Source organism: Aptenodytes patagonicus, chromosome 1 (assembly GCF_965638725.1).
Source record: "Aptenodytes patagonicus chromosome 1, bAptPat1.pri.cur, whole genome shotgun sequence".
NCBI lineage: Eukaryota > Metazoa > Chordata > Aves > Sphenisciformes > Spheniscidae > Aptenodytes > Aptenodytes patagonicus.
The window spans coordinates 57,333,485-57,357,651 of NC_134949.1; the positions used below are offsets into that span (position 1 = coordinate 57,333,485).

At 39.2% G+C, this 24,167-nt stretch overlaps 1 protein-coding gene across 1 annotated transcript in view; it reads left to right on the plus strand.

The window, feature by feature from the left end:
• Positions 1–80: 80 nt before the first annotated feature.
• The window catches only part of MRTFA (myocardin related transcription factor A), an 80,934-nt gene continuing 56,847 nt past the window's right edge, over positions 81–24,167 (plus strand). Inside the window, exon 1 of the mRNA XM_076337289.1 lies at positions 81–93. The gene's annotated coding sequence lies outside the window, so the exon portion shown is untranslated. The remainder of the gene's footprint in view (positions 94–24,167) is intronic.

The following is a 24,167-nucleotide window of genomic DNA, read 5'->3' on the forward strand; positions in this document are numbered from 1 at the left end:
AGCTGCAGGAGCTCTCCTTGCAGCCCGAGCTGACCATCAACCTCCATCATGGCCGAAACCCCAACCTTCCTCCACTCAGTGAAAGGAAGAATGGTAAGTGATACAGTGCACTCATGTCTCATGCAGTATGTCCTCACCAAGGAAGTACTGTGGTGTTGTCATGGTGTGTGTTCTGATGACAGGGCTGCTGCTTATTACTTCTTACAATGTTTTATTTGCATGAGGAACTAATAATCTAGAGTTGACAAAACTGATTTACATTGTTTGATGGGAAGGATTGATGTTACTGGCTATGGAAGTTCCAGATAGCTCCAGTGTTAAATGATTATTGTTTTAGGTGAATACCAGAAACAACTTCCATGTGCTTTGTGGTGACTAAAAGTTGTGCAAAGCTGAGACAGTCAGTCAAAGGAAGTATTAGCTCATCTTCAGACTATAGCCATCTGTAGATTTTTCTTTGCCACCTTGGTCTGCACTTACCAAGGGTGAGTAACTTTCTCACTGCAAATGTCTGAAAAGTTCTCTCAGACTTGTTAGAAGGAGGAACAAGACCTAGAGTTAAAAATGAAATATCTCAGTAGGCCCTCTAATCCTAGAGTGAGAATGACCTGCCTATGTTTCTTGAGCTGTGGGGTAGCTTATGGGCAACTATGGTATGAATCCCTCTGACTGTTTGGTGAGTGGCAGTGAAGTGGCAAAATACAGGATCACTTGGTGACCAAAATTCCTGGGTTTGGAAGAATGTGAACCGTCTGAAGCTCAGGATCACCAGGCTGCCATGAAAGCCGTTGCACGTTCAGCCCCATCCTGTGACTGACTGATGAAACCATTTGATCACTGGTGGCTTTTGTTTGTGAATTCCTCTTGGTGATCTCCCTTTACTCCACTCTCTGGGGCATATGTTGGTGGCTCTTGGCATTATGAAGGTCTTGCTAGAGTCTAAATTCTTGCTATCAACTTTATCTGCAAGATACTACAGATATGAGCACAGCTGAGTCCTGGGTGCCTTATAGTGTTTGGCATTATATGTTGCATTATATGCATCACATAAAGTTGCATGGCACAGCATATTGGAAATGCTGGGGAGCTTTGGAATGGTTTTATAGCCAGAACGTAATGCTTATGGTAAAGTGATTTAGAATATGTGAACTATAGGACAGTAATTTGGATTGGAGGGATACCTCACGTGACATGCCTGATTCTTTACTTCCAGAAACTGAGCATGCCCCTCTCTGAACAGTGTATCAATGTTTTGCTTGTTGGAAGAATTAATTAACTTCAACCCAAAATATTGTTTTTTAAGAGAATAAAAAGTTTCCTCATTCATATACATTATACCATCATGTGATTACAGTCATGTTTACAGGCCTTAAAAATGGAGAAGTTAGAAACTGCAAAAACAGAACAAAAAGCTTCTAATCCTTAATGTTTGCAGTCCTCCCGAGTATGAGATAAAGGTGGTGGTGGTAAATAAAAGAGAAGAAATTGGAATATTAGTCAGCATGATAGACTGTGATCTCAACACATCTCAACTAGTGGCAGACTTGGGCATTTTACAGTTATGAAGGCAAGGAGAAATTTCAAATGAAATTTAACTGAGGTAGTTTTGAAGGTGGTAGAGGGCTTGAAGGCAGCATGGGAAAAGCATATGAGCCTTTGTTCCCAAAACCTGACAGCTGGCCACCTGAAGGTGACATTGTGAATTTACTGGACACAGGTTTTGTCTTTTCTTAGTGAATAAGGCATGATTAAGGGTCCTGAATTGGGAAGAAGCAGTTTATTCTTGATGCCACAGGGAAAGGGATGCTAATGTTGGGAAAGGATAAGAGTACCTTTTTAGGAAAATGAAACTTGTAGCAACGCTTTGAATGGATACAAGCAGGACACCACAGCATTTGTTATGGTCAGAGGAAAGGCTATTCTGTTAAAGAAATGAGAGTCTTTATATGACTCAGTTGTTGGATAGGTTTAAAAATCTGTATCTTGGGAATATTTTACAGAAATAGATGGTTGTCCTCTATCAGAATAATGTTATTTTTATGGACTCGACCTTGAAGCTGTATCATTGTGGGCTTCAAATCTGCTTGACTGGAACAGGTAAAATAGAGTTGGGTTTAAAAAGTATTTGAAAAGGAACACCTCTGCCCACACCTTTTGCCAAAGAAAATTAGGATATTCCCGGAAATGACTCATTAGGTGGGTCTCTTCAGATCTGATTCTTTATCAGGACTCAGCACAATAGTGGAAATTTTACTGCTGGAGGTGCAGCTTTTCAGACAAGGCATAAAGTCCAAAGTCCCTGATCTAAACTACCTGAATGTTTCTTATCTTCAGAGGTATACAATGCTCTTTTCTCCTAGACTGCAGTATGTTGTTATGTGTTGTTTGTGTGTACATTCATTAAAGTATTGTGGGACAGAAAAGCGCTGTTGAAATATGCTTATCTGCAAACTGTCATAGCATAAAAGGAGACTTGGCTTAGTGAGCTGTTGAGAAACATAGCTGATGCATTTTGAATTAATAAACTTGTTCCCTCAAATGGGAACTTTTCAGTTATCTTGGGGTAGAGGTTGCACAGCTGTTGAAAGCTGTTGAGCTTGTTAAAGCTCCTTTTTTTAAATATGTTGTATCTGTGGTGTTGTGCCTTTCGCTTCAAACATGTTAAAAAAAATCCTTTAGAGATGATGATATGTCAGTTGAGATGTCAATCTGCTTAAACATTTGAGCAATCCAAAGTGGTTGTAGAAGCATATCTTGTGCAGTGAAACTGCTTCTGTGACAACTTGCCAAATTCAAGGTATGAGGAAGATTCAAGCTGAGTTGCAGTGGGAGGGGAGGAGATGGTAAATAAGAGACTTGCTGGAAGCTGCCTATCTGTGTCAAAGGGTCTCCTGTTTGCAGTTCTAGACAGGCATTGCTGACTCACAGCTGAACTAACTACTTATGCTGAGCGCTTCTAACAGGTTAACCCTTTGTGTAACATTTGCTTACAGAAGACTTTGCTTATCTGTAGATGTTTGTAGAAAAATATTACATGGATTTGTACTGAATTTGTTACTTCAGGCTGTGGTTCTGGAACATAAACTATAGCTGAGTTAAAATAGAAATTTCTTTGGCATGTGAAGCATCATGGAATTATGTAAGCCATGGGAGAACTGGGTGTGCAGTCCTGTATGCACATGCTGTCATATGTGCTAGGACAGCGGATTCTTTTTTTTTTTCTCTGCTCTTAGAGAACTGAAGATCAGCAAGAGACAGTTTCTGGGGGTTTTCTTGTTGGTTTTGTTTTGTTTCAGACCCAGACTCGTCTTCATATTCTTCTCTCTTATCACAGCTACACATTATCCTTGTAGGTGTGTGTACCTACAAGGATAGGTACACCTAGATAAATGGGTGTAAAGACCTTAAAACATCTGGACTGAATAGTTGTTATTAAGTTACACTAAATTAAAATGCAATAAAAGCAATTAAGGATATGTCTGAAGTATTGGAACATAACAGATAGATAGGAAACAATTTCTTGTCACTTCAGTGGAAGGAAACCTTATGTGGTAAGGTGTTAGTAAAATGTTTTGACACAATTATTAGGTTCTATTCAGACATCAAGCTTAATGGAACATTTAAAGTGTAGTTATTTAATTTGTCTTTGTGCTTCACAGTGAATTTTCTAGCCAAAATTCACATTCCTTCTCCTTTTTTACCCATGTTCATCAAGGCCTCAACTTTCTTTAACTATGAGAGATTACCTGTGACTGACTCATTCATTGCCACACAAGCCAAAAAAAAAAGGTAATTACAGAGTCATCTGAAACTCTTAAGTGTATCTTGATTTTTCTCAGTCGCCTGTACTAAGATGCCAAGATAACTTTTCCCAAGCCTTAGGGCAGGGTTAGAGCAAGGCCCTGATGAACGTGGTTACAAAAAAGAGAAAAAACAGATGATGAATATACAAATCTTATGCAATTTGATCATTTCCGATCAAAATTGTCCTTCTATTTAATTTTAATTTGAAATTATGATAATTGCTCCACTAGCTTATTGACCCTCTCTCTTGACCCATTTTCCCAGGTGAATTTGTAGTTATCTTTGTCCAGAGGTCATGAAAAACATTGTGTTAGAAGCCTATGACAGTTCTGGTTTCTCCTCACTGTAGGCTTGTTTAAGATGAGGTAACATTCTTTCGAATGAACTGTTGCATTTTATGATTGCAGGTTTGGACAAAGCTTGTACCAGCTTGTCAATTTTTGGGGTTTGCTTGATCTGGGATGCTTGCCTTCTACAAAGTACCATATGTGCTGGAGGGAAAGAGACTAGTTGGAATGTGTGGAATTTCGGTATGACTCACAACAGGCATGTGCTTTAGGTATCAGAAGGTACTCCTGTTACTGTAAAGACTGAGTGCTGTACAAAGCATGGGATTAATTGTTGCCACATAAGCTGTTGGTGATTATGCTCACTTACAAATTACAGAGCTGAACTTTTTAAATGGTTCTAAGGAGCTAATTTAGTGCCTATATGCCATTTACAGTTAAAAGACAGGACTAACATTTTAAATGTTTATTAAGGCACCTGGTTTTATTTTAAAAAATTGTGTAGGTGATTGCTCCTATAATTCTTTTATTAGGTTATATGTTCCTGTCTCCCTCCCCTTCTTTCCCATCCTGGGTTGTCATTAGATTGTGCATAGAATGCAGTCAGATTCAGGATTTATTTCAATTATAACTTATTACGGTGATTTTGCAGATTTTATAGCTGTCTTCTTGCTACCGTGACTTTAAAAACATTGTTAGTGTTTTCTTAAAATCATGTCATAAACTGTTCTTTAAAAAAGTGAATATTGTGACTTGTGAACTCATTTAAGAAGTTGCTTATCAACAAGGGTGGGATTTTATTCCCGAGAAAAGGTTTTAAAGAGACAGGATTATTCTGAAATTATTTCCTCAGTTTTTTGGGGCTGTTTTTGTTCTAGTGTATATCCAACTTCTGGAATAGTGTGACTCAAACTTACATTTAATTACCAAGTGGGCGTTACTGCCTCATCCAGAACTTACATGTGAAGAAGATTGTCTGTATTGTAACAAAAGGATCAAGACAGGAAATATATAGCTTTCTCTGATCTGTCCTTCATACACATTCCAGTGAGGCTTGCTGTTTTCTCTTCTGTGTGAGTAAGGGGAATGGTTGTTAGAATAAAAACAACCAATCTATCTTGGATAGATTTGTGTTAAGAGACTTTATGTCCCAGGAGACTATAAATTTAGCATGCTGTCTGAAAGTTTCTGATAGAGCTATGAGATTCAGAGCATGATAGAAATGACTGGCCTGTTACTGATGGGGAGCTACTAAACAGCTGATAAGTGGTAATCTCTTGAAATATTTAAAACAAACTTTTAAATAGTGATGGGGGAATAGTTGAGCTGCAAGGAGTGATGCCAAAGGCAGCTTTTAATGTGGTGGCTTTAACAAGTTAGCTCTCAACACAGTTTTTGTTTGTTCCTGATCAAGTTAACAAGATTATAATGCCCTTCTCCAATCCCTGGTTTGTAATATTCCTCTCCCTCCTGCTTCTCCTTTCCAGTTTCTCTCTTATTTCAGTTTGTCTTTGAGGTTTCAAGGTTCAGGGCTGGTGGATGAACATTAGACATATAATTTGATAGCTATTTAAAAAACATTCCTTTTCATTATTTTAAACTGCTTGCTAAACAAGTCAGGCCCAGATCTGGGCAGCTGTTTTGTCTATGTGAGTAAGGACTTCTGTGGCTGGTTTTGCTGTTTTAAATATTAAGGGTAGTAACGGGGAAAGGAAGTCTGGTTCTTTAAAGGGAGGATGCCATTCAGCAGGATTCTCAGTCTGTTCTACTTAAACAGTGAGTGGCTGCTTCATGCAAGAAAGATTGCACCATTTCACAATAGTCAATTGCTGCTAGTACTTAGCAAACTGAATCCTAGCTTTGGGTGATAGCCTGCTTCTGTAATGTGTGGCTTTCCTCATGAAAATTTCAAGTTTTCTGTAATTCATTTATATTGGGATACTATCAGCCACTTCTGCAGGCTGTAACTCTCCCTCTGCCACAATCAATACATTACCACAAAGTATAATGACGGAATTTCTGTTGGAAGACATTCGGTAGTGCAATCTTCATCTTCCTTGCTGGTCAAATAAGCAACATCTGGGTTAATGCTTTAAATTTCATCTGTCTGTTCAAGGTCACTGACAGTGCACATGTACGTACTTCAGTTAAGTGATGTTCCTGGACACTGTAGGAAAGATTTCCTTTCCACTTTGCTCATACTGCTTCCCCTTACACCACAAAAATAAGCATACATTCTGCTGAAAATTGATGGTTTCCTTTATTTATGATGAATATGGATATTCAGGGTAGATGTTAAAGTGACTTATTTCTGTCACTGGTGTCTCTAAATTCTCGGGATACAGTGCACTACTGCAGTTCCTTTCCATAAGGATTGCACAGCAAGAATGAACATTTAGGCCTGCAATTTCTGCCTAGTCTGACTGCAAATCTAGGACTGCATAGGTGGCATGTGAATGTGAGAGAAGCCCAAATGAGCCAATTCTTGTCCTTTTATAACACACTACTGATGTAGGGAGTACGGAAAGCAGATAAATACTAAAATATCATCACTGTAAGGGATTTTCCTGTATTGTTTAAAGCTGCCAAATGAGTTTCTGCTGCCTCCTTTGAAGCCCCAGATGTGTTTGTGTGGGGGAAGGAAGATATGTTGCTAAAACCTGCAATGCTCTTCTCGCAGCTGTTGAGCAGCTGTTGGGGAGTTCTTGCATCTGAGTGCTAGAGAAGCCCTGAAGTTATTTAAGATTGGAGGGGTCAGAAAACAGTGCAAAAGCAGTTTTGCACACCCAGTTACTCATCTTCATGAATACTGTTGTGGCAGGAGAGGGATTCTGACTTGCTGCAGAGGGATATTAAATCTAAAAATTGGTGTGTATCTTTGATGCAGAGCTCAATATATTTTGGGGGTTGGTGCAAATATATGCAGTTACTTACTTAGATGACCTAATGAGAAATGACAATGAGCCTTGGGGAAAGATGGGGAATAAGGGAAAGCTGCTCTGGGGACAGCAGCATTGGAATTAGTTTGTTAAGATAATTAGATTATCTGTTGGGCAAATTACTTGAGACTCTTTAGAGACTGAAATTGAATTTCCTTTCTGTTGGGAGCTAGAATCATCTAGTGAGGAAAGACTTAATTTTATTTTTATCTTTTACTCAAGAAATATTTGACTATAAAAGTTTTGTCCACTATCCCAAATAATTTGAAACTAATCATCTGGATTTGGGAAACATGGCTTAATTTTTTTTTTTAGCTTCTAGACAGGTTGGATGGCGGGTGTGATCCACAATGGGAAAAGTCTGAAGGAGAAAGGGCGTTTTGTTTGCTTGTTTTTAAGAAACAGATGCTACCATGTATTTGGAAGAAGTTCCAGTCCTTTGTTACAGTAGCTCAGGTTTAGTGGTCAGCAAGGGGAGTTGATAGGGATAGGGGAATAGTGCAATTATTAAGAAAAAGGAGTGGTAAAGATTGAAGAAAAGTGACTGATCTATCAGCAGGATGTATATGGTTTTGGCCATGTTGTTTCAAAGCTGAGGATGTCTGCATGTTTATGTTAACACTGGGTCTCCTTGTCCTTGGAATGAAACTGCCTCATCAGCAGAGCCCCTTAGGGGATTGAAAGTCTACCCAAGACGTCATCCTTCTCTCTTAAAAGGGGAAAAAACTGCCAGTTCTAGTGTCTCTGACCCCTTCCTCCTCCCTCCCTTTTACTTACAGAGCATCAAGGGGCGGACCTTACTTCTGCAAACTATACATCTTGCGTTCCCCCTTGAGTATTCATTTTTCTCCTAGCAGTAATTTGATGCTGGGCTGTTCCAACTTGCCTGTAGTGAATAAGCAGAGAACTGCATGTTGAAAGACTGAGTTTTCTCAGTAGGCACAGTTTTCATCATATAAAGATGAGAATTTTTTTCAAATTTTGAACGAGATTAAAGTTGAGAGGTCCTCTTGGATTTTTTTTTAACATATTTCTATCTATATCTATCTATATATAAAGAGAGGTCTTTAAGGGATTGTAACTGTTGAGAAAAGGATCAACATGACACTGCTGGAACCAGAAATGCAGATGACAACACTCCAATCAGGTATCACCCCAAACATATGTCATGGGTAAATTTTGCTAGTGAATCATGGTCGCTGAACTATATAGGGAGTGCCAGGAGGCTATGTGACTTCGAGTAAAGACAAATTAGAGCACTGTGGTAACTTCATGTGCGGGTTGCAGATGGTTACTAGTTGGATGTTAAATACTGATCACTTTAGAGCTTCATCAGAGATAATTTTATCTTTCTGTTCTTCATTTGTTGGTCCCCAGTGTTAAATTTAAGTGCCTCATGAAGATTAGAAAATCCCAGTCAAATCTAGGACTTGTTCGAAATAAATTTCCTCTGTTTAGCTTTTGGCTGATTTATGCGGTTTTATTGTTAATTATTTTTCGATGAAGCATATTCTTGATACTTTGGAGAGATTTTAAATGGCGTATTTTGGGAAAAACACTTCTGCTTTGAAACTTCCTAATACTTGTTTTGTATCTTGAAAGACTGTTTCCTTGAGAATGAAAATGGAATTGTGTTTATACAATTTTGTCCTAAATACTATGGTCTTTTTGTCATACTGTGCTTACCTTTTAGATATGTACAGAGTTGCATTTCTGACGTGTAATACACGCTAGAGTGAGAATTATCTGTTAATGACAGTATGGTGTACTTCTGTAGAGCATTTTTATCTGAGGCTTTAGAACATTCTGTAGTCATGAAACTTAACAAATATGTATAGATATGAATGTCCTTTGTTCTATGGATGGGAACAGAGACTGACTGTAACCTTGGTAAGATCTGACCACAAACGAGGAGTAGCCTAGGAGTTTGGGTTTGCATTTGTGTACTCTTAATCTCTTGTAGAGCGTTGCCTGAAAAGCAGCACATACGTAATGCCAAAAGTGTCAAGACAGACTTGTTTCTCAAAGTTAAATGCTTTTTCTTTTCCTCAAGTAGTGACTTGGAAAGAGAGAAGTAAAACAATAATATAGTGTTGTTTTGGTGTGGTTTTTTGTGTTGTTTTTTTTTTTTTTAGAAATTGCTGTTTTTTTCTGAATTTGTGGTGCCGATTTCCCTAACTTAGTCTTGTGTTTTGTAAAATGTCTGCGAAGATTGTGTATGTCTATAAAGATCCCGTATGACCTTTATTTTATAGTTCTGACATATGGTTGTATTCTTTGTTGTTTAGAGAACCAAAGTATGTTTTTTCTACCTCCTGTGGTAGACAGGAAAGGCAAGAGAGGTGTTATGGCAGGGCTACCTCTTATATGGAATACATAGTTTTTGTCTCAATTCAGAAGGTTGTCTGGACACAATACATCATTCCTCTAGTCATAGTCTTGCAGTCTGTGAATTTTGCAGGTAGGATTTAGACATCAGCAAGGTGTTTAGTATTGAACAGGATATGTATGGCAAGACAGTATCTAATCTGTCTTTGCTGTAAAGAAATTATTTTTTTTCCTTGATATGACAGTTGTTATGTAAAGGCCTGAAAAAGATGTTTACCTCAATGTGCTTTGTTTGTAATAGGTTTTCTAATTATGTTAATTTTTTTTGCAGACAAGGAAGAGCCATGGAATTTACATTTCAGGGTTCTTGTAACTGAATTTGTGCATGATATTCTGGGGAAACTCACAGAATAAAGTAAGACTTGTTAAAATTAGGGAAACAGCCTTCGTATTAGTATTACTTTTTTCAAAACTTTATTTGTGGCTGCGTTTCTCGTTTCTTCCGAATTACGAAAACTCCTGAGGCTTGCATTTAATTCTTAGTGTGAGAGATTCTCCCACTAAAGAGTACTTGTATGTAGCTTTTGCTTAAGTCAGCTAACCCTAGTCCTAGATTATGCAGTGGCATTCTGCAATGTTGAGGCGATTTCCTGGCAAGCTTAGCATACCTAATGAGGGATACAGATTTATTGCGCCTCTTCCATCAGTGGCAGCTCTCTTTTCTCCTGGATCAACCACTGCTGGAAAAATATGAAGCAAGAAGCAGGCAGATATTTACGTAAATGGATTCACAAGATTGGTGGGGAAACTAGGTATGACAACAGGATGGAACCATGTGCATAGTAAGTTTTAAAGATCAGTCTTGAATAATGGAAGTGTATTACAAGCTTCTAGATAAGGAAAATGGCTACTCGATGCTGAGACCAAATTGTTCAACATTTTTTTTCTCAAAAAAAATTAATATTTAGTGACTTCAGCTGCTGTTGATTGCTACTGTTATTTGGCTTAGTGAGGTAATTAAGTTGTCTATTGGGCAAACTACTTGAGACTTTTTAGAGGCTGAAATTGGATCTCCTTTCTGTTGAGAGCTAGGAATCATCTGACGAGGAAAGGCTTAACTTCTCAAGGCTTCTTGATGGAGTGACTACGTCAGTGGACACAGGAAGGGCTACAGATGTTGTCTGTCTGGACCTCTGTAAGGCCTTTGACATGGTCCCCCACAACATCCTTCTCTCTAAACTGGAGAGGTATGGATTTGATGGGTGGACTGTCCAGTGGGTGAGGAATTGATTAGATGGTCACATCCAGAGTGTAGTGGTCAACGGCTCAATGTCCAGATGGAGATTGGTGACGAGTGGCGTCCTGCAGGGGTCTGTATTGGGACCGGTACTGTTTAATATCTTCATCAGTGACATAGACAGTGGGATCAAGTGCACCCTCAGCAAGTTTGCAGATGACACCGAGCTGAGTGGTGCGGTCGACATGCCTGAGGGACGGGATGCCATCCAGAGGGACCTGGACAAGCTCGAGAAGTGGGTCTGTGTGAACCTCATGAGGTTTAACAAGGCCAAGTGCAAGGTCCTGCAGCTGGGTCGGGGCAACCCCCGGTATCAATACAGGCTGGGGGACCAAGGGATTGAGAGCAGCCCTGCTGAGAAGGACGTGGGGGTACTGGTGGACGAAAAGCTGGACATGAGCCAGCAATGTGTGCTCGCAGCCCAGAAGGCCAATCGGGCTGCATCAAAAGAAGTGTGGCCAGCAGGTCGAGGGAGGTGATTCTGCCCCTCTACTCTGCTCTGCTGAGTACTCCACCTGGAGTACTGCGTCCAGCTCTGGAGCCCTCAGCATAAGAAAGACACGGGCCTGTTGGAGCAGGTCCAGAGGAGGGTCACAAAAATGATGAGGGGGATGGAACACCTCTCCTATGGAGAAAGGCTGAGAGAGTTGGGGTTGTTCAGCCTAGAGAAGAGGTGGCTTCTGGGAGACCTTATTGCAGCCTATCAGTACTTAAAGGGGGCTTATAAGAAAGATGGTGGCAGACTTTTTAGCAGGGCCTGTTGCGACAGGACAAGGGGGAATGCTTTAAACTAAAGGGGGGGTAGATTTAGACTAGATATAAGGAAGACATTTTTTATGCTGAGGGTGGTGAAGCACTGGAACAGGTTGCCCAGAGAGGTGGTGGATGCCCCATCCCCGGAAACATTCAAGGTCAGGTTGGACAGGGCTCTGAGCAACCTGATCGAGTTGAAGATGTCCCTGCCCACAGCGGGGGGGGTTGGACTAGGTGACCTTTAGAGGTCCCTTCGAACCCAAACTATTCTATGATTCTTTGTCCTGATGTTCATCTCCAGAAGCCCTACTGGAAAGATGGAAGCTGGAAACAGTTGTCCCAGTCAACTCATCAAGGTTTCTGAACAGCCATTGAAGAAGTAGGAGAATCATGGCCTAAGCTGGGTAAATAAATTATCCTGATAGACCTTACACAGCTTGCACTCAATAGACCAAACGTGCTTAAAGCATGCAGGTCATAAGACTGTGCTTATTTAATGCTTGGGTACTAATTGGAGTCCATTCAAGAAGTATTAACAGTATCTGAAGCTGTAGTTGACATAGGAAATGTTGTTTGTATTCCATGTTGTTGGGCACATAAAAAGCAACACCTTTGATACTAAAGATGAGAAAACATTCTTAATATCTTAGAGAAAGAACTGAGGGGGAGAATACAACTTTACTATTCTAGGAGCAGAATAGCTTAAGCAGGGAGGGACTGTTTCTTCAGAACAAAATATAATTGAAGCAGGAATAATATGAGTAGTGAGGTGCACGTTGTATTAACCAGAAAAAATTATACACACCTGTCAAACTGAAAAAGGGAAGAGTAAAAAATCAATACAAGTGATGACAGCTGAGGAAGAAAAAGTAAAAGTGAAAATCAGGCTGAAAAGACATTTCAGAAAGGCAGTAGACCCAGAAAAAATTGTGAAAATAAGAGCGGAAACTTAACTGCTGTATTTGACATCTCATTGGACTACTGAACTTGTTTGAAGAACTATGGTATTACTGACCCAGTCATTCAAAAAGCGGTAATACATAGTGAGGCAAAATTCTACATTCATATTCAAGAATACAGTTTTGGAAACAGCCCTGTGCCAGTTTGCATGTTTTCATTCTGTTGAAAATGAAGCTGATGCGCAGGTCGGTCTATACCAAGCTCTTAGCAGTGGGACCTCCCTCATTAGCGTTTTTCTTCAAGAGTCAGTTGGTCCTTTTTGCTGCCTTGACTCTCTCGGCATCTGACTCATTTGTTTTCTTTATATTTATTTGCTGATTCCAAAAGCTTGCTGTTTCCTTCCCGTTATCTACTTCAACCTAATCTCCCTATGTAGCCTCTTTTTTTGTTCCCCGAAGCCTTTGTGTTATTCATGTCACTACCTAATTATCCCATACGGAGATCTTGCAAATTCTTTTGCTGTTGATCACTGTTCGGTCAAGATATGGACTGAATAGTTTGATATGACCTGGCTTTGTTCTATAACAGACTGTTTGACCCACTGAAAGAATGAGTCATTAATATTATTTTTTTCTTTTTATGAACAGGGAAGAGTGCTAGAATAATACTTTTTTTGACACAGTCTACGATCCAGTAACACTTAAAACTGTTTTTGAACAGCCATATGAGGCACTCATGCAATGTAGGGAAATCTCAGGAGCCTTGGGTGTGCTGCTGGCCTCTATATGCAAATTTTGTGCTTAAATGGCAAATACAAACTTTCAAAGATAATTTCACTTTCTTTTTTATTTTAGTTATTATTGTTCACAAGTTTCTTTTTATGACTTCTAGCAGGTGGCTGGGCAGAAATGTGTATGCAGTACACATACAGAAGTGCAATCAGCCAGATAGATAAACCCTAAATTTCAGATCATTTTTTGCAGACGTTTTGCATGGATGGATAAGAGTTATGGCCACTTAGGGTCACTTAGAGTCTAACAGTGCATTGCCAGAATTAATGGACATTAGCACTTGGCCAAATGGCGGTTTTAACAAATTCCATTTCCCCTAAATTTTGCTCTACTTAAAACCTTCTTCATTTACTGTTCTGGGTAGCATTGGTTTGTTTCTGTACACTACACTGTGGTTTGCACTGTCTTGGTACATGTTGCACATTAGTAATTGTCTCTGTGTAATCTTAATTTCTTTCTGTGAGTAAACTGAAAAAAATGAAGATCCTTTCAACACAGAGTGATCTATTGGATAGCATCTTTGGGTTTTGATATGTTGTTCCATTGACCTGCTGAAAAAAATCTTAGAATCTATTAGAGATCAAGCCAGGTATGCAAACCAGAAGCAGGTTGTTCTAAACTGTTACAAGTGCAGTTTAGATGAACAAGAGGGTTTTTTCCATGCAAATTTAGAGAACAAAAGAAGTGTTGTTTCGAAGTCAGCACTGTAAATGAGCATAGAAATAATTCAGTTCTCTATAGTGGATAAAACTTGACTTCTCTGGTCTGATTTGCTTTGTATCCAACTGGTTCTGAAAAGGAACAATCGTTTCAGCTGAAAATTAGTGCCATCTTGAATCAAATGTAAAGCTTCACTCATTTTCAGGGGAAAAGTTGCATTTTTGAGCTACTTTAGCAGATTAGGGATATATTAAACTCAATTTAGGACAAACAGATGCTGATCCTATTCATTCTTTCTTTCAAAACACAGCTCCTAGGCTCTTTCTCTTGCCCTTTTAAAGGATTTAATTTGAAGTGCTTTAGGGATGTCAGCTGCTAAACTACTTTTAATGGGAAGAAAGGGGACAGCATGTCTGTGTTCATAGAAGGGAGGTGTCCCCCTCTTCAGCTCTTTCAGGAGTGACAGATATCAGAGCTGCAGTTTTTGTGGTTGGTTTTCTCTTTTTCTTGTTTTAAATAAAGTTTAAATTTGGTGCTGGCTTTTGGTACTCATAAGAATAACCTTTCATTCATGCACTAAAACACCTTCTAACGTCATCTTGTCTTTTTCAAGCACCTGTCAGTAGGATTTTTTCCTTTACTGTTGTTTTAATTTCCTAGTAAGAAGTTTTTCTAGTTGTGAGGGTTTTTCCCTCTGGTTTTTGGCATTTCATTTTGTTTGAATAGTAGAACTTAAAATACCAATTTTTTTCTTCTTCTTTTTTCTTACACACACACACCCCAACTTGGAATTTCGAGATTGCAATGAGTTCTTGAATCAAGACAGTCAGGATTTTGGTTTTGGATGAAGAGTGGAGGTGAGGGGAAAACATTCCTAGCTTTATAGTTTGCATCATCACCACTTTAAAAATAGAACTTTTGATTTCAGGTTGGAATCTATGGCATTTGGAGATGTAACCTTTTGTATCTAGGTAGCAAGTTCCTGGGGAGTGTAAAGATTTCCCTGGTTGCTGGTACAGTTCCCTGAGATGTGTATATTCTGAGTAGTGATAAAATGACTCTTCGCTGGCTTTTAACCAGAATCCTGCATGTGATCCGAAGACTGAACAAAGTTATGTGAGCTTCATCATCATCATCATGCAGTGGGAATTCTTTCCGAAGCAGCAAATGGGATGTTCCTGAAGTCAGCTTTAAATATGGAAATTTTTATGCCAGGGCTACTAACTTCATGAAGTTGAGTTGGCTGTTATAAGACATGGAGTGAAGAGTACACAACTGTAAGCTGCACATTACTGAGTTATTCCATTCATGAAAGATTTGAACATAACCTTTTGCTGCCTTTTATCCCTGTGATTAACTATTGAGTAATCAAATCACTGTGTTGTTGTGTTAGCCAAACGAGTTAAAGGATTGTACGGAAACTAAATATGTAAAGGATGCTTTATTCTTTTTTTTGTCAAGAATTACAGCCTACAATAAAGACTACTCATTAGAATCACTTAGTTGAGCAGTACCTATTTGTACTGACAACTTTAAATTTAAACAAGAAACTGCTGGAAATCTATTAAAACCTGGAGTAAGTATTTGTTGAAGTGTTAAGTTACCTTTTAAAAGATAGCAATTTTTTCTCTATCTGCTTTGAAAATACTGTCTTCGTTCATTTTATGCAGCGAGTGTTACACTACAGGCTGAGAAAGAGGGAGTAGGGAAAAACCGTCCAGGTAGCTTTTTGTCTTTATCCATTCTGTGAACTAAGATGAACTTGCAAGGGCATACATGGGCTGCATTTGTTCTAAAACAGCAAAGACGTGGTAGACACAAAGCAATTATTCACCGACTGCTTTGTTTCCTAACCTTTCTTATGGCTCCAGCTTACTTTAAAATGTAACTATTGAGAAATAACTTTAAGGGGGGGGTGGGGGGTGCGCGCGCATTTTAACCAGTTTCCAGTCTGCATACTAAGATTGTCATCATCATACTGCATTTTTTTGTATCATTCACCAATTGCTATTAAAAACTAAATGAAAGTTTAAAATGCATGTAAACTTATGTCAGGTTTTATATGCTGTAACTTTAATCAAAGCAGAGTCTTCCTTGCTGTGAAATTAATGCATTATGTATAATGGGCCCTATTTAATTGCTGTCATCATATTCTGTAAGTTACCTGTTCATTTACATGATGAATATGAATCAATCTTTGTTTAGGAACATAGTTCAAGTGCATGAGCAAAATGAAGTAAAAAAAGAGTTGTTTAAATCAGCTTCTTATTTGGGGTCTTTAGGCATGATTCTATAAAAATTACTTAATGATTATTTAAATAGGCTCAGACTGATCATTCTTATCTTTGTGGCTCAGACTGATCATAGTCATCTTTGTGGCCTGCCACTAATTTAGGTTCTGGGTTAATATCTGAACGTGTGTTATGCTGAGTCTCTCTAAACTGGTATGATGATTACACCACGCATGCTTTGCCTAAAGGGATACAGTGCAGACACACATCCGTTCTGTCTTCCAGTTACCTGGTTATGCTTTGCTATCCAGTGTTTGCCAGATTAAGAGATGACTAATGTTTAACAAAGTGCTCAAGTTTCCATTCATGTGTGACAGCAGAAATTTATATTAGGGTTTAGAATCAGGATTATTTTTTTTGTAATAATGGGATTCATGTCCAGTCTACATCTTGATTATCGGCATTAAAATATGAATTTTTTTTATATCTAAGCTGCAATATGAATCAGTCTCTAATGTATGCCCAGTGCTGTATAGATCAGTGGTGGGGCTTATAGGTAACTGTTGAGGTTTTGGGAATGTCTCTGATATTGTTGTTTGATGTTATGTGGAAACTGACATAGATAAATTTTAATATTTAACTGTTTGCCATCTGCTTTTACCAGTTTCAAATGACTCCTGCACAAAAAAAAAGAAACCCAAACCCAAATAAAATCCAAACAAAAAAACCCACAGAAAAACAAACCCCAAAACCTGAGGTAACCTATAGCTTCCTGTCATATCTGGATGCTCCTTGTTGCTGAGCTGATGCACCTCAGTTCAGACTTACAGCACCCTCTGCTGTTCTGACCTTAGGGCTCTTCCAGGAAGAGACTGACACTTGTTTCAAATTGTTTCTTCAAATGGAGAAACCTCAGCTGGTTATCTTGAGGCGGTCTGAACTTTTTTTTCATTTGTGACTACAGAAACATGAGCCCTGCTTTATGGAGGTGAAACTAGAATCTTTATCTTAATGGAAGAAATACTGCCCCCCTCTCCCCTCAATTTCTTTGTCAAGAGAATTTTCCTAACAGAATCAATATAGGAAAGTACTTCAATTACATTGGCACAGCTCCCTTTTGTGATTAACCTTAGTGTGGTTTAAGAATGTTGTATAACTTAGCAGTAGTTTAAATAGGTAAGGAGTCATGAAGAAACAGAACTGGAATTACCCTTCAGGGTTACAGAGCCCACTCCCCTGCTGTTGCAAGTAATCAGGTCATATACTCCCCTTCATAATTTTATTGAGCACCATTTTAAAAAGTGTTAGATTTCTCACTTGCCAGCAACTCATACTGGAAAGCTGTCCTAGAATTTCTCTTTGGTTAAAAATCTTCTAGTTTTCAATATTAAATGAACATGTGTGTCAGTGTCTTTTAGTCCAAATAGCTTTTTGTAGTTAAACTGATGCAAACCTTAATGCAGGTGAAATATTTTCACTAGAAGAAGCTGCATCCACTTACAATATCCTTAAGTAGCCAAGTGCTAAAGTAGTGTCTGCTAATGTGACCTGCTGAATACTTTTTTTTGTATCTTTCTATCGTGATGCTTATTTTAAATCAGATCCTCTAAGTAAGTTAATGATAGGCATTATAGGCATTATGCACAGCATTGGAATCCCAACAGGTTACGAACCTATTTAATTATCCAGTGTGAGAAGTAGGTTGAGAAATGTATTTATGGTTCTTTGTAGTCTTTTCCATTTTCTTTGCCCTGATTGTTTTTTCTCGGAAACGAGTGTATCCCAAATAAAGAAGTTGCAGCTTCCAGTGAAGCACAAGCTGGCTTGATCAGCCCGTAATAAGTGACCTTGATAAGAGGGGTTTTTTTCCCTTTTTTTTTTTTTTTTTTTTCCTGCTGGAGATACTCTGATTGAAGCTGGTTTTCCTTGTCTATGTCTTTCAATATTTGAGATTTGGATTTTGCGTTCACTGATGTCAACTCAAACTAAATATATGCCTTTTAAAAATAAATTGAGTAGTTTTGATTTTATTAAAGTTGCTATCTGACACTGAAGTACCTCCAGTTAAAAATTACAACTCCCAAAACTTTTGGTTAAGCTCTTCAGAAAGTACCTTGAGCTTGACTTATTGCAAAACACTCCCAAGGCTTAGAGCCTTCAATGTTCTTTCACTAAAAGCTGAAATAGACCGAAAAAACTTTGCAGTGTGCCTTTTCTGACATCATGTTACCTCAAACTAAGCAAGAACAAGATCCAGATTAGTAGGCTTCTTATGGAGAAACCTCTATTGCTAATCTTATCTTGAAAATCTAGACACTAACATGTGAGTGTCTGGAACAGTGTAGTGTATGAAAAGTGGTCTCTCGGGCAGGAAAATTTCAGCCCATTTAAAGGTGAAAGCATCTTTAAATTTAAGCTAGAAAATTACCGGCAACCTAAGTGGACCAGAAAAGAGTAGCGATTTTAAACAGAAATGCAGTATTCTACAGAAATTTAAGTTTAGGTTTTTTTTAAAATTTATTTTATTTTTATTTCCATATAACTTTAAATGTACTACACACAATCTCATTTCTGGTTTTTCTTTTGTTATGCTTTGTTTTCTTCTCCTCCTTGTTCTGGGCTTTTGCATTATGGTGGCAAACTAAGTGACTGCTTATAATAAGAGACTGCTCCACTCCTCCCAGTTTTCCTCGGAGAGAGGCACTCACTGTTTGCTGTGGTTGTTGATTTAGTGCCTGGGAAGAATGAGGTTTTTTGGACCACTTCCTCGTCACTCTCTCGCTAAGGGAGCCTGCGTCACTGAGAAATGTTTAACCTTCTGGCCCTGAAGCGGGACTGGAAACTTTGCTGCAAAATCTAGAAGCTAAAACTAGATCTTGAAAATGTTATTTATGCAAACTACTCTTTCCTTTGATTTAATTAGGACAGGAGATTGCAGAGCTTGATTTAGAGTTTTGAGTAGCTAATAATTTGGACAGTGAGCAAGAGGGAAAAATTAGTTCTTTAGTGAGGAATGGTGAGTGACTGGTTTAGGGGAGGAGAGAAGAGTTGGGGGCAGAAGACGGAAAAGTGTGGGAGGACTGTGTGGGGAAAGGCTGTCCTAAGATCATAATTCTGGCATTGTCAAATGCTTAAGTAGTTCTCTCTAATTTGTGTAAGGAGGCTGGCTGTGCATAATTTTATTCATATAACACGATGGTTTCAAGATGCTGATAGCAGAAGCATATCCTGAAAAAGCATTGTGGAACGGGAGTTTTCAGACTTAACCTTGAAGCAGGAGTTGGTTGTGGAGGGCTAGGGGCCTAAATTTTGGTGGGAGCTCTTATTTCCAGAGGTTTGAGCTGGAATAGATACTGCCTCTCCCTGTAAACTTTGGTATGACTACTATATGTCTGATTTTCCCAGACTGTCCACTTCCCCCACCCCCCCCATCTGGACCATGGGGGTTCTTCTAAGACTTGTGCAGAATTTCCAGATGTCTGGCTGCCCTGCTGGAACTACAACCCATTAACTGAGAGGGCAGAAGACATTCAGAAATCCCAGACATTTCTGCAGCATAATCATCATAAATCTGACATATCTTGAAAATGTTGTGCTTTTGCAAATTAAGTATATAGTATGCTTGTAGTACAGAGAGTAATCCTGGAGTGTCCACAGAGTGTTGGATTTGTTGTACATGCTCTGGCAATCTACACAGCATGTGCTTGTATGTTTATCTTCAGGATATTCCAAACAGAAGCGTGGCAGCTCTGTCTCTCGGGGCCCAACCTCTTTATGGTAAAGAGATTGAAACTAAAATGAAGAAGCTTGACTCAAGGGTGAAATAACAGGAAATGGTTTGAACTGTCCCAATGATTTGTCATGACCAATGGAAGGGAGGGGAAGGGGCTGTACTTTGTTTTGCTCCTCTGTTTTTCATCATTAGCAGCTCAGTGCACCTGCTGCTTAGCCCCAGCTAGCTTGGATGTAAATTTGATGATTGGACTTTTTTGTGAGCAGTCTAATTCACTTCTGAAAACAAAGTCATTAAAAAAAAAAGTTTTCTGCTGGATCAGTGAACTGCATTAACTCACTGAACTTTCTTATGAAATCTACAGCCATCAAAAAGAAGGACTGATGAGAAGTGGAGCAAGATAATAGATTATTTCATCTGGCTTGGGTAACACCAGTTAAACTGTCTGTACTGAATAGTGAAACTGAATAAGCTAGAAGAGAACCAATTTCAACTCTGAAGTCATCAGTAGGATGAGAAAACTGCTGAACACTAGATCATGGAACTGGTAAAGAGTGGCAGTGGTTGGGCAGTAAGTCCAGGAGAGAGAAAAGATCAGACAGCAAGGAAGAATATACAGTGTGTGATAGACTCAAATAATTAAGAAATGTATGAAATAAGAAGTGGATAATTTTTAGGGTCCAGAGTACATATCACTGGAGAATATTAAAAATATGTGCATTTCCCCAGTATGAGGTTTGTCATGTTAGAAATTTTTTTTTTGTTTTTACTCTGAGGTTGTTACATATCTATGAATGGACAAGCAAGCTGCTGGAAAAAGGGTGGTTACACATCTATCACAGAATGTTTGAGGTTGGAAGGGACCTCTGGAGGTCATCTTGTCCAACACTCCTGCTCACTCAGGGCCACCTAGAGCCAGTTGCCTAGGACCATGTCCAGACAGCTTTTGAATATCTCCAAGGATGGAGATTCCACAACCTCCTTGGGCAAATTGTGCCAGTGATCAGTCACCCTCACAGTAAAACAAGTGTTTCCTGATGTTCAGAAGGAACCTCCGGTGTTTCAGTTTGTGCCCATTGCCTCCAGTCCTGTCCCTAGGCACCACTGAGAAGAGCCTGGCTCTGTCTTCTTTGTACCCTCCCTTCAGGTATTTATACACATTTGAGGCCAAATGTGTGGCCTCACCAGTGCTGAGTAGAGGGGAAGGATCACTTCCCCGATCTGCTGGGAACATTCCTCCTAATGCAGCCGGGGATACCATTAGCCTTCTTTGTCCCAAGGGCACACTGCTGGCTCATGTTCAACTTGGTGTCCACCAAGGCCGCAGGCCCTTTTCCGCCAAGGTGCTTTCCAGCCACTTGGCCCCCAGCATGTGCTGGTACATCTTCTGGGCCCACCCATTCAGCCAGTTTTCAATCCATCTCACTGTCTCCTCACCCAGCCCATACTTCCATCAGCTTCTCTATGAGGATCTTATGGGAGACAGTGTCAAAAGCCTCACTAAGTCAGGGTAGACAATATCCACTGCTCTCCCCTCTTCTACCATGTCTGTCTCTCCACATTGTAGCTCAAACCTAAAGACAGTTTTGCCCAATAGCTGTCTTGCTCAGGCAAAAATATTTTCTGATAGGAGAGAATTGTGAGTTTACAGTAAATTCTGGACTTATTATAGCAGAGTTGCCAAAAGTAAGCATATGGCAATGTCTATACTGTTAAAATTGTTTTTGTTCTAAAGCGTTTGTTTGTAAGTGACTTCTGTTAAGCCAGCTGTTAAATGTATTGGGAGTGAGCAGCCAAGTCCTGTCAGATCATAAGAACTGGCAGGCATATAAAAACCATATCTCTTTCAGTTGCATATTTGTCTATTCAATTACATCATCAACCTGTTTGCTTTTATGCAGTCCCACTTTAATTGTCCCTCTCTTGTGTCTGGATTCATAAAATAGATTTGGTAGCCAAGGAAGGATGCTAGGATTTCTAATTCCAGTTCTGACACACAGATGCTGTGTTACATGTAAATCTCTCTACTTGTTTTAACCCAGTTTATCAAACCAAAGGGTTTTTAATAGAATTGAATTGTTTAGAATCCATAAATGTGAGGTTCTGACTGATGAGTTCTGGTAACTCATACCAAAGCAACAAAAGAAGATCTTAAAGGGATGCCAGACAGCTGATGAAAGATAGTGACCGAAGAGGCTTCTCTGCATATTGTTTCAGGTGAGCTCACAGATTTAGGAGGATGGAAGCGGAACAGAAAGCTGAGGCCTGAATCAGAATGTAATGTTCCAAGCACAGTTATCTTTACAGTTATAAGCACTTAGGCTACGTGTCTTTCAATGCTTTTAAGCCAGTTGGGGATTAAAACTCATAAGATTTGGCAGGTTTTTCTGGGGCAACAGAAGATGATACACCCTCCCGGTTACTTGCCTTTTCTCTTTGCTTTCATGGCCGGGATTACCAGAACTCTTGGTTATGCGATAAAACTTGTTTTAAAAGTAATCATGCTCCTTGCAAAGGAGGCCTGTGTCTTTGCTCCCCCCCCCCCCTTCTTTTGGGTAACCACATAGGTCAGATCAAACCATGTGCAGTATTTTATTGTACTTTCCCTACCTCTCTAAAATCTTTTCTGCCTTGAACTTTTGTCAGTGATGGTAGTATCATGAGCACTTAAAAAATTGCAGTCTCGCATATGTCGAAAGGTCTTTGGGGCCAAGGTTTGGAACATGGATACATGCAGGCTAACTTTAGGATGTAAAGTGGCAGTGTTATGTTTTGTGGCAACTCCCTGTACATGTGAACTTACACTGAGGTACCAAGCAGTAAAAGCAAGGTAGCTCACCCTGGTTTTCACTGAAGGGAGCTCTTGTCTTTATGGCTCTGTCTGTGCAAAATTACTGTTTCTTGCTTGAGCCTGGTTTTTGGTGAGTTTATTTTCCATCCAGAAATGGTTCTTTTCAAATACTTGGAAAATGGGATTTATCGTGAACCGCATGAATATTTTAGGTCAATTCAGGTTGTTTGAGGAAAATACTATGTTTTGGTCTGGTACCTGTTGAGTATTGTGACCAAATCATTGGGGAGAGGTACAAATGATGTATGAACTGGGAGAAGTGGTACATTTCATACCAAGAGTCCGTCTTCTGTTACAGCCTTGAACAGCTTCAAGGAAAAAAAAATTTTGGTTAGTGCAGAATACGATTTACTTAAAAATGTAGTCTGTGGAGAAGGAATGGTAGCACCGTCAAAACTGCATCTTCCTGAAGTGATAGGCAAGTGAATGCCATGCAGGCATTAAATAACTCCTTCCACTGTAGCATAACCAGGATATTTTTCCTGCTAATCAAAAGCTGAATAATTTAGTGTCATGCAGGTAAAAACTATCCCAGATCCAGTCTCACTTTGTCTCTCTCTTGAGATTCATGCTTTATGTTGCAGTTAAAGTCTGAAATGTCTGCACATGTGGAGGGGGGATAAGTCCTTACTAGATCCTGGAAGCCCTTTCCTTCTGTATCAGTGCAGTCCATTCCATGAAATTAAATGGTTGCACACCTTGACATTGTCTCAGGCTTATTTTATGTTGTAGCTAAAGATTAAAACTCGAATGTGCTATACATTTTTATATTGGAAACATAAATTCAGTTGTCGAAGCCACCATGAAAGCTTGAGATTGGCATCTATCCAGGGGATAGCTGAGAGTTTCAGCACTAAAGGAGGAGTTTGAGCATTTGACATTGGAGGTGATTTATAGATCTTTGGCAATGCAAGAACTGAATTTTACATTCTAAGGACAAAATTATTTCCTGTCTCAAAAAATCCTGACAATAGCTATTTTTTACTGTGGGGTGAGATTAGCATCCGTGACAATGGAAAAGGGGACCACCACTTTCAGTGGCAGCTAACCACTGAATTGGCTTAGCAGTATCATAAAACCTCCTCTCCTACTTTACATCATCTGAGCCTCCACTACTACATGTCTGTGACAAAGCACTTGAACCATTTTTGGAGAAAAAGTTAACAGTTGGAAAAAACCCACATCTAAAACTATTAACATTGGCTAGTAACATATTAAATGAATGGGATGGTTTATGGTCTTTTTAGAATTTTGCCTCCATTAGTGCATAGTTGTTTCAAGTTGGGAAGCAGTCTTCTGCAACCATAAAAGGTAAATAGACATTTTAATAAAAATCTAGATTCTGGGATTGCAATTCTGTATCAGATTAACAAAAAATAATTGTCATATTGAGCCTCAACAATGTTGTTCTTCCCCATGTAACTGATGTGTTTGGAGAAGGAACAGTAGCTTTCTGGGCAAAAGTCACAATCCTGTAGCAAGAGTTTACCTAGTAGCTATTCTGCTAGTATAAACTGCAAAACAAATGAAGGGTTTGCTAATCCTTTCACAAGTAGTGCATGAACATTGAGTGCAGCCTGGCTGTTTCCTCTC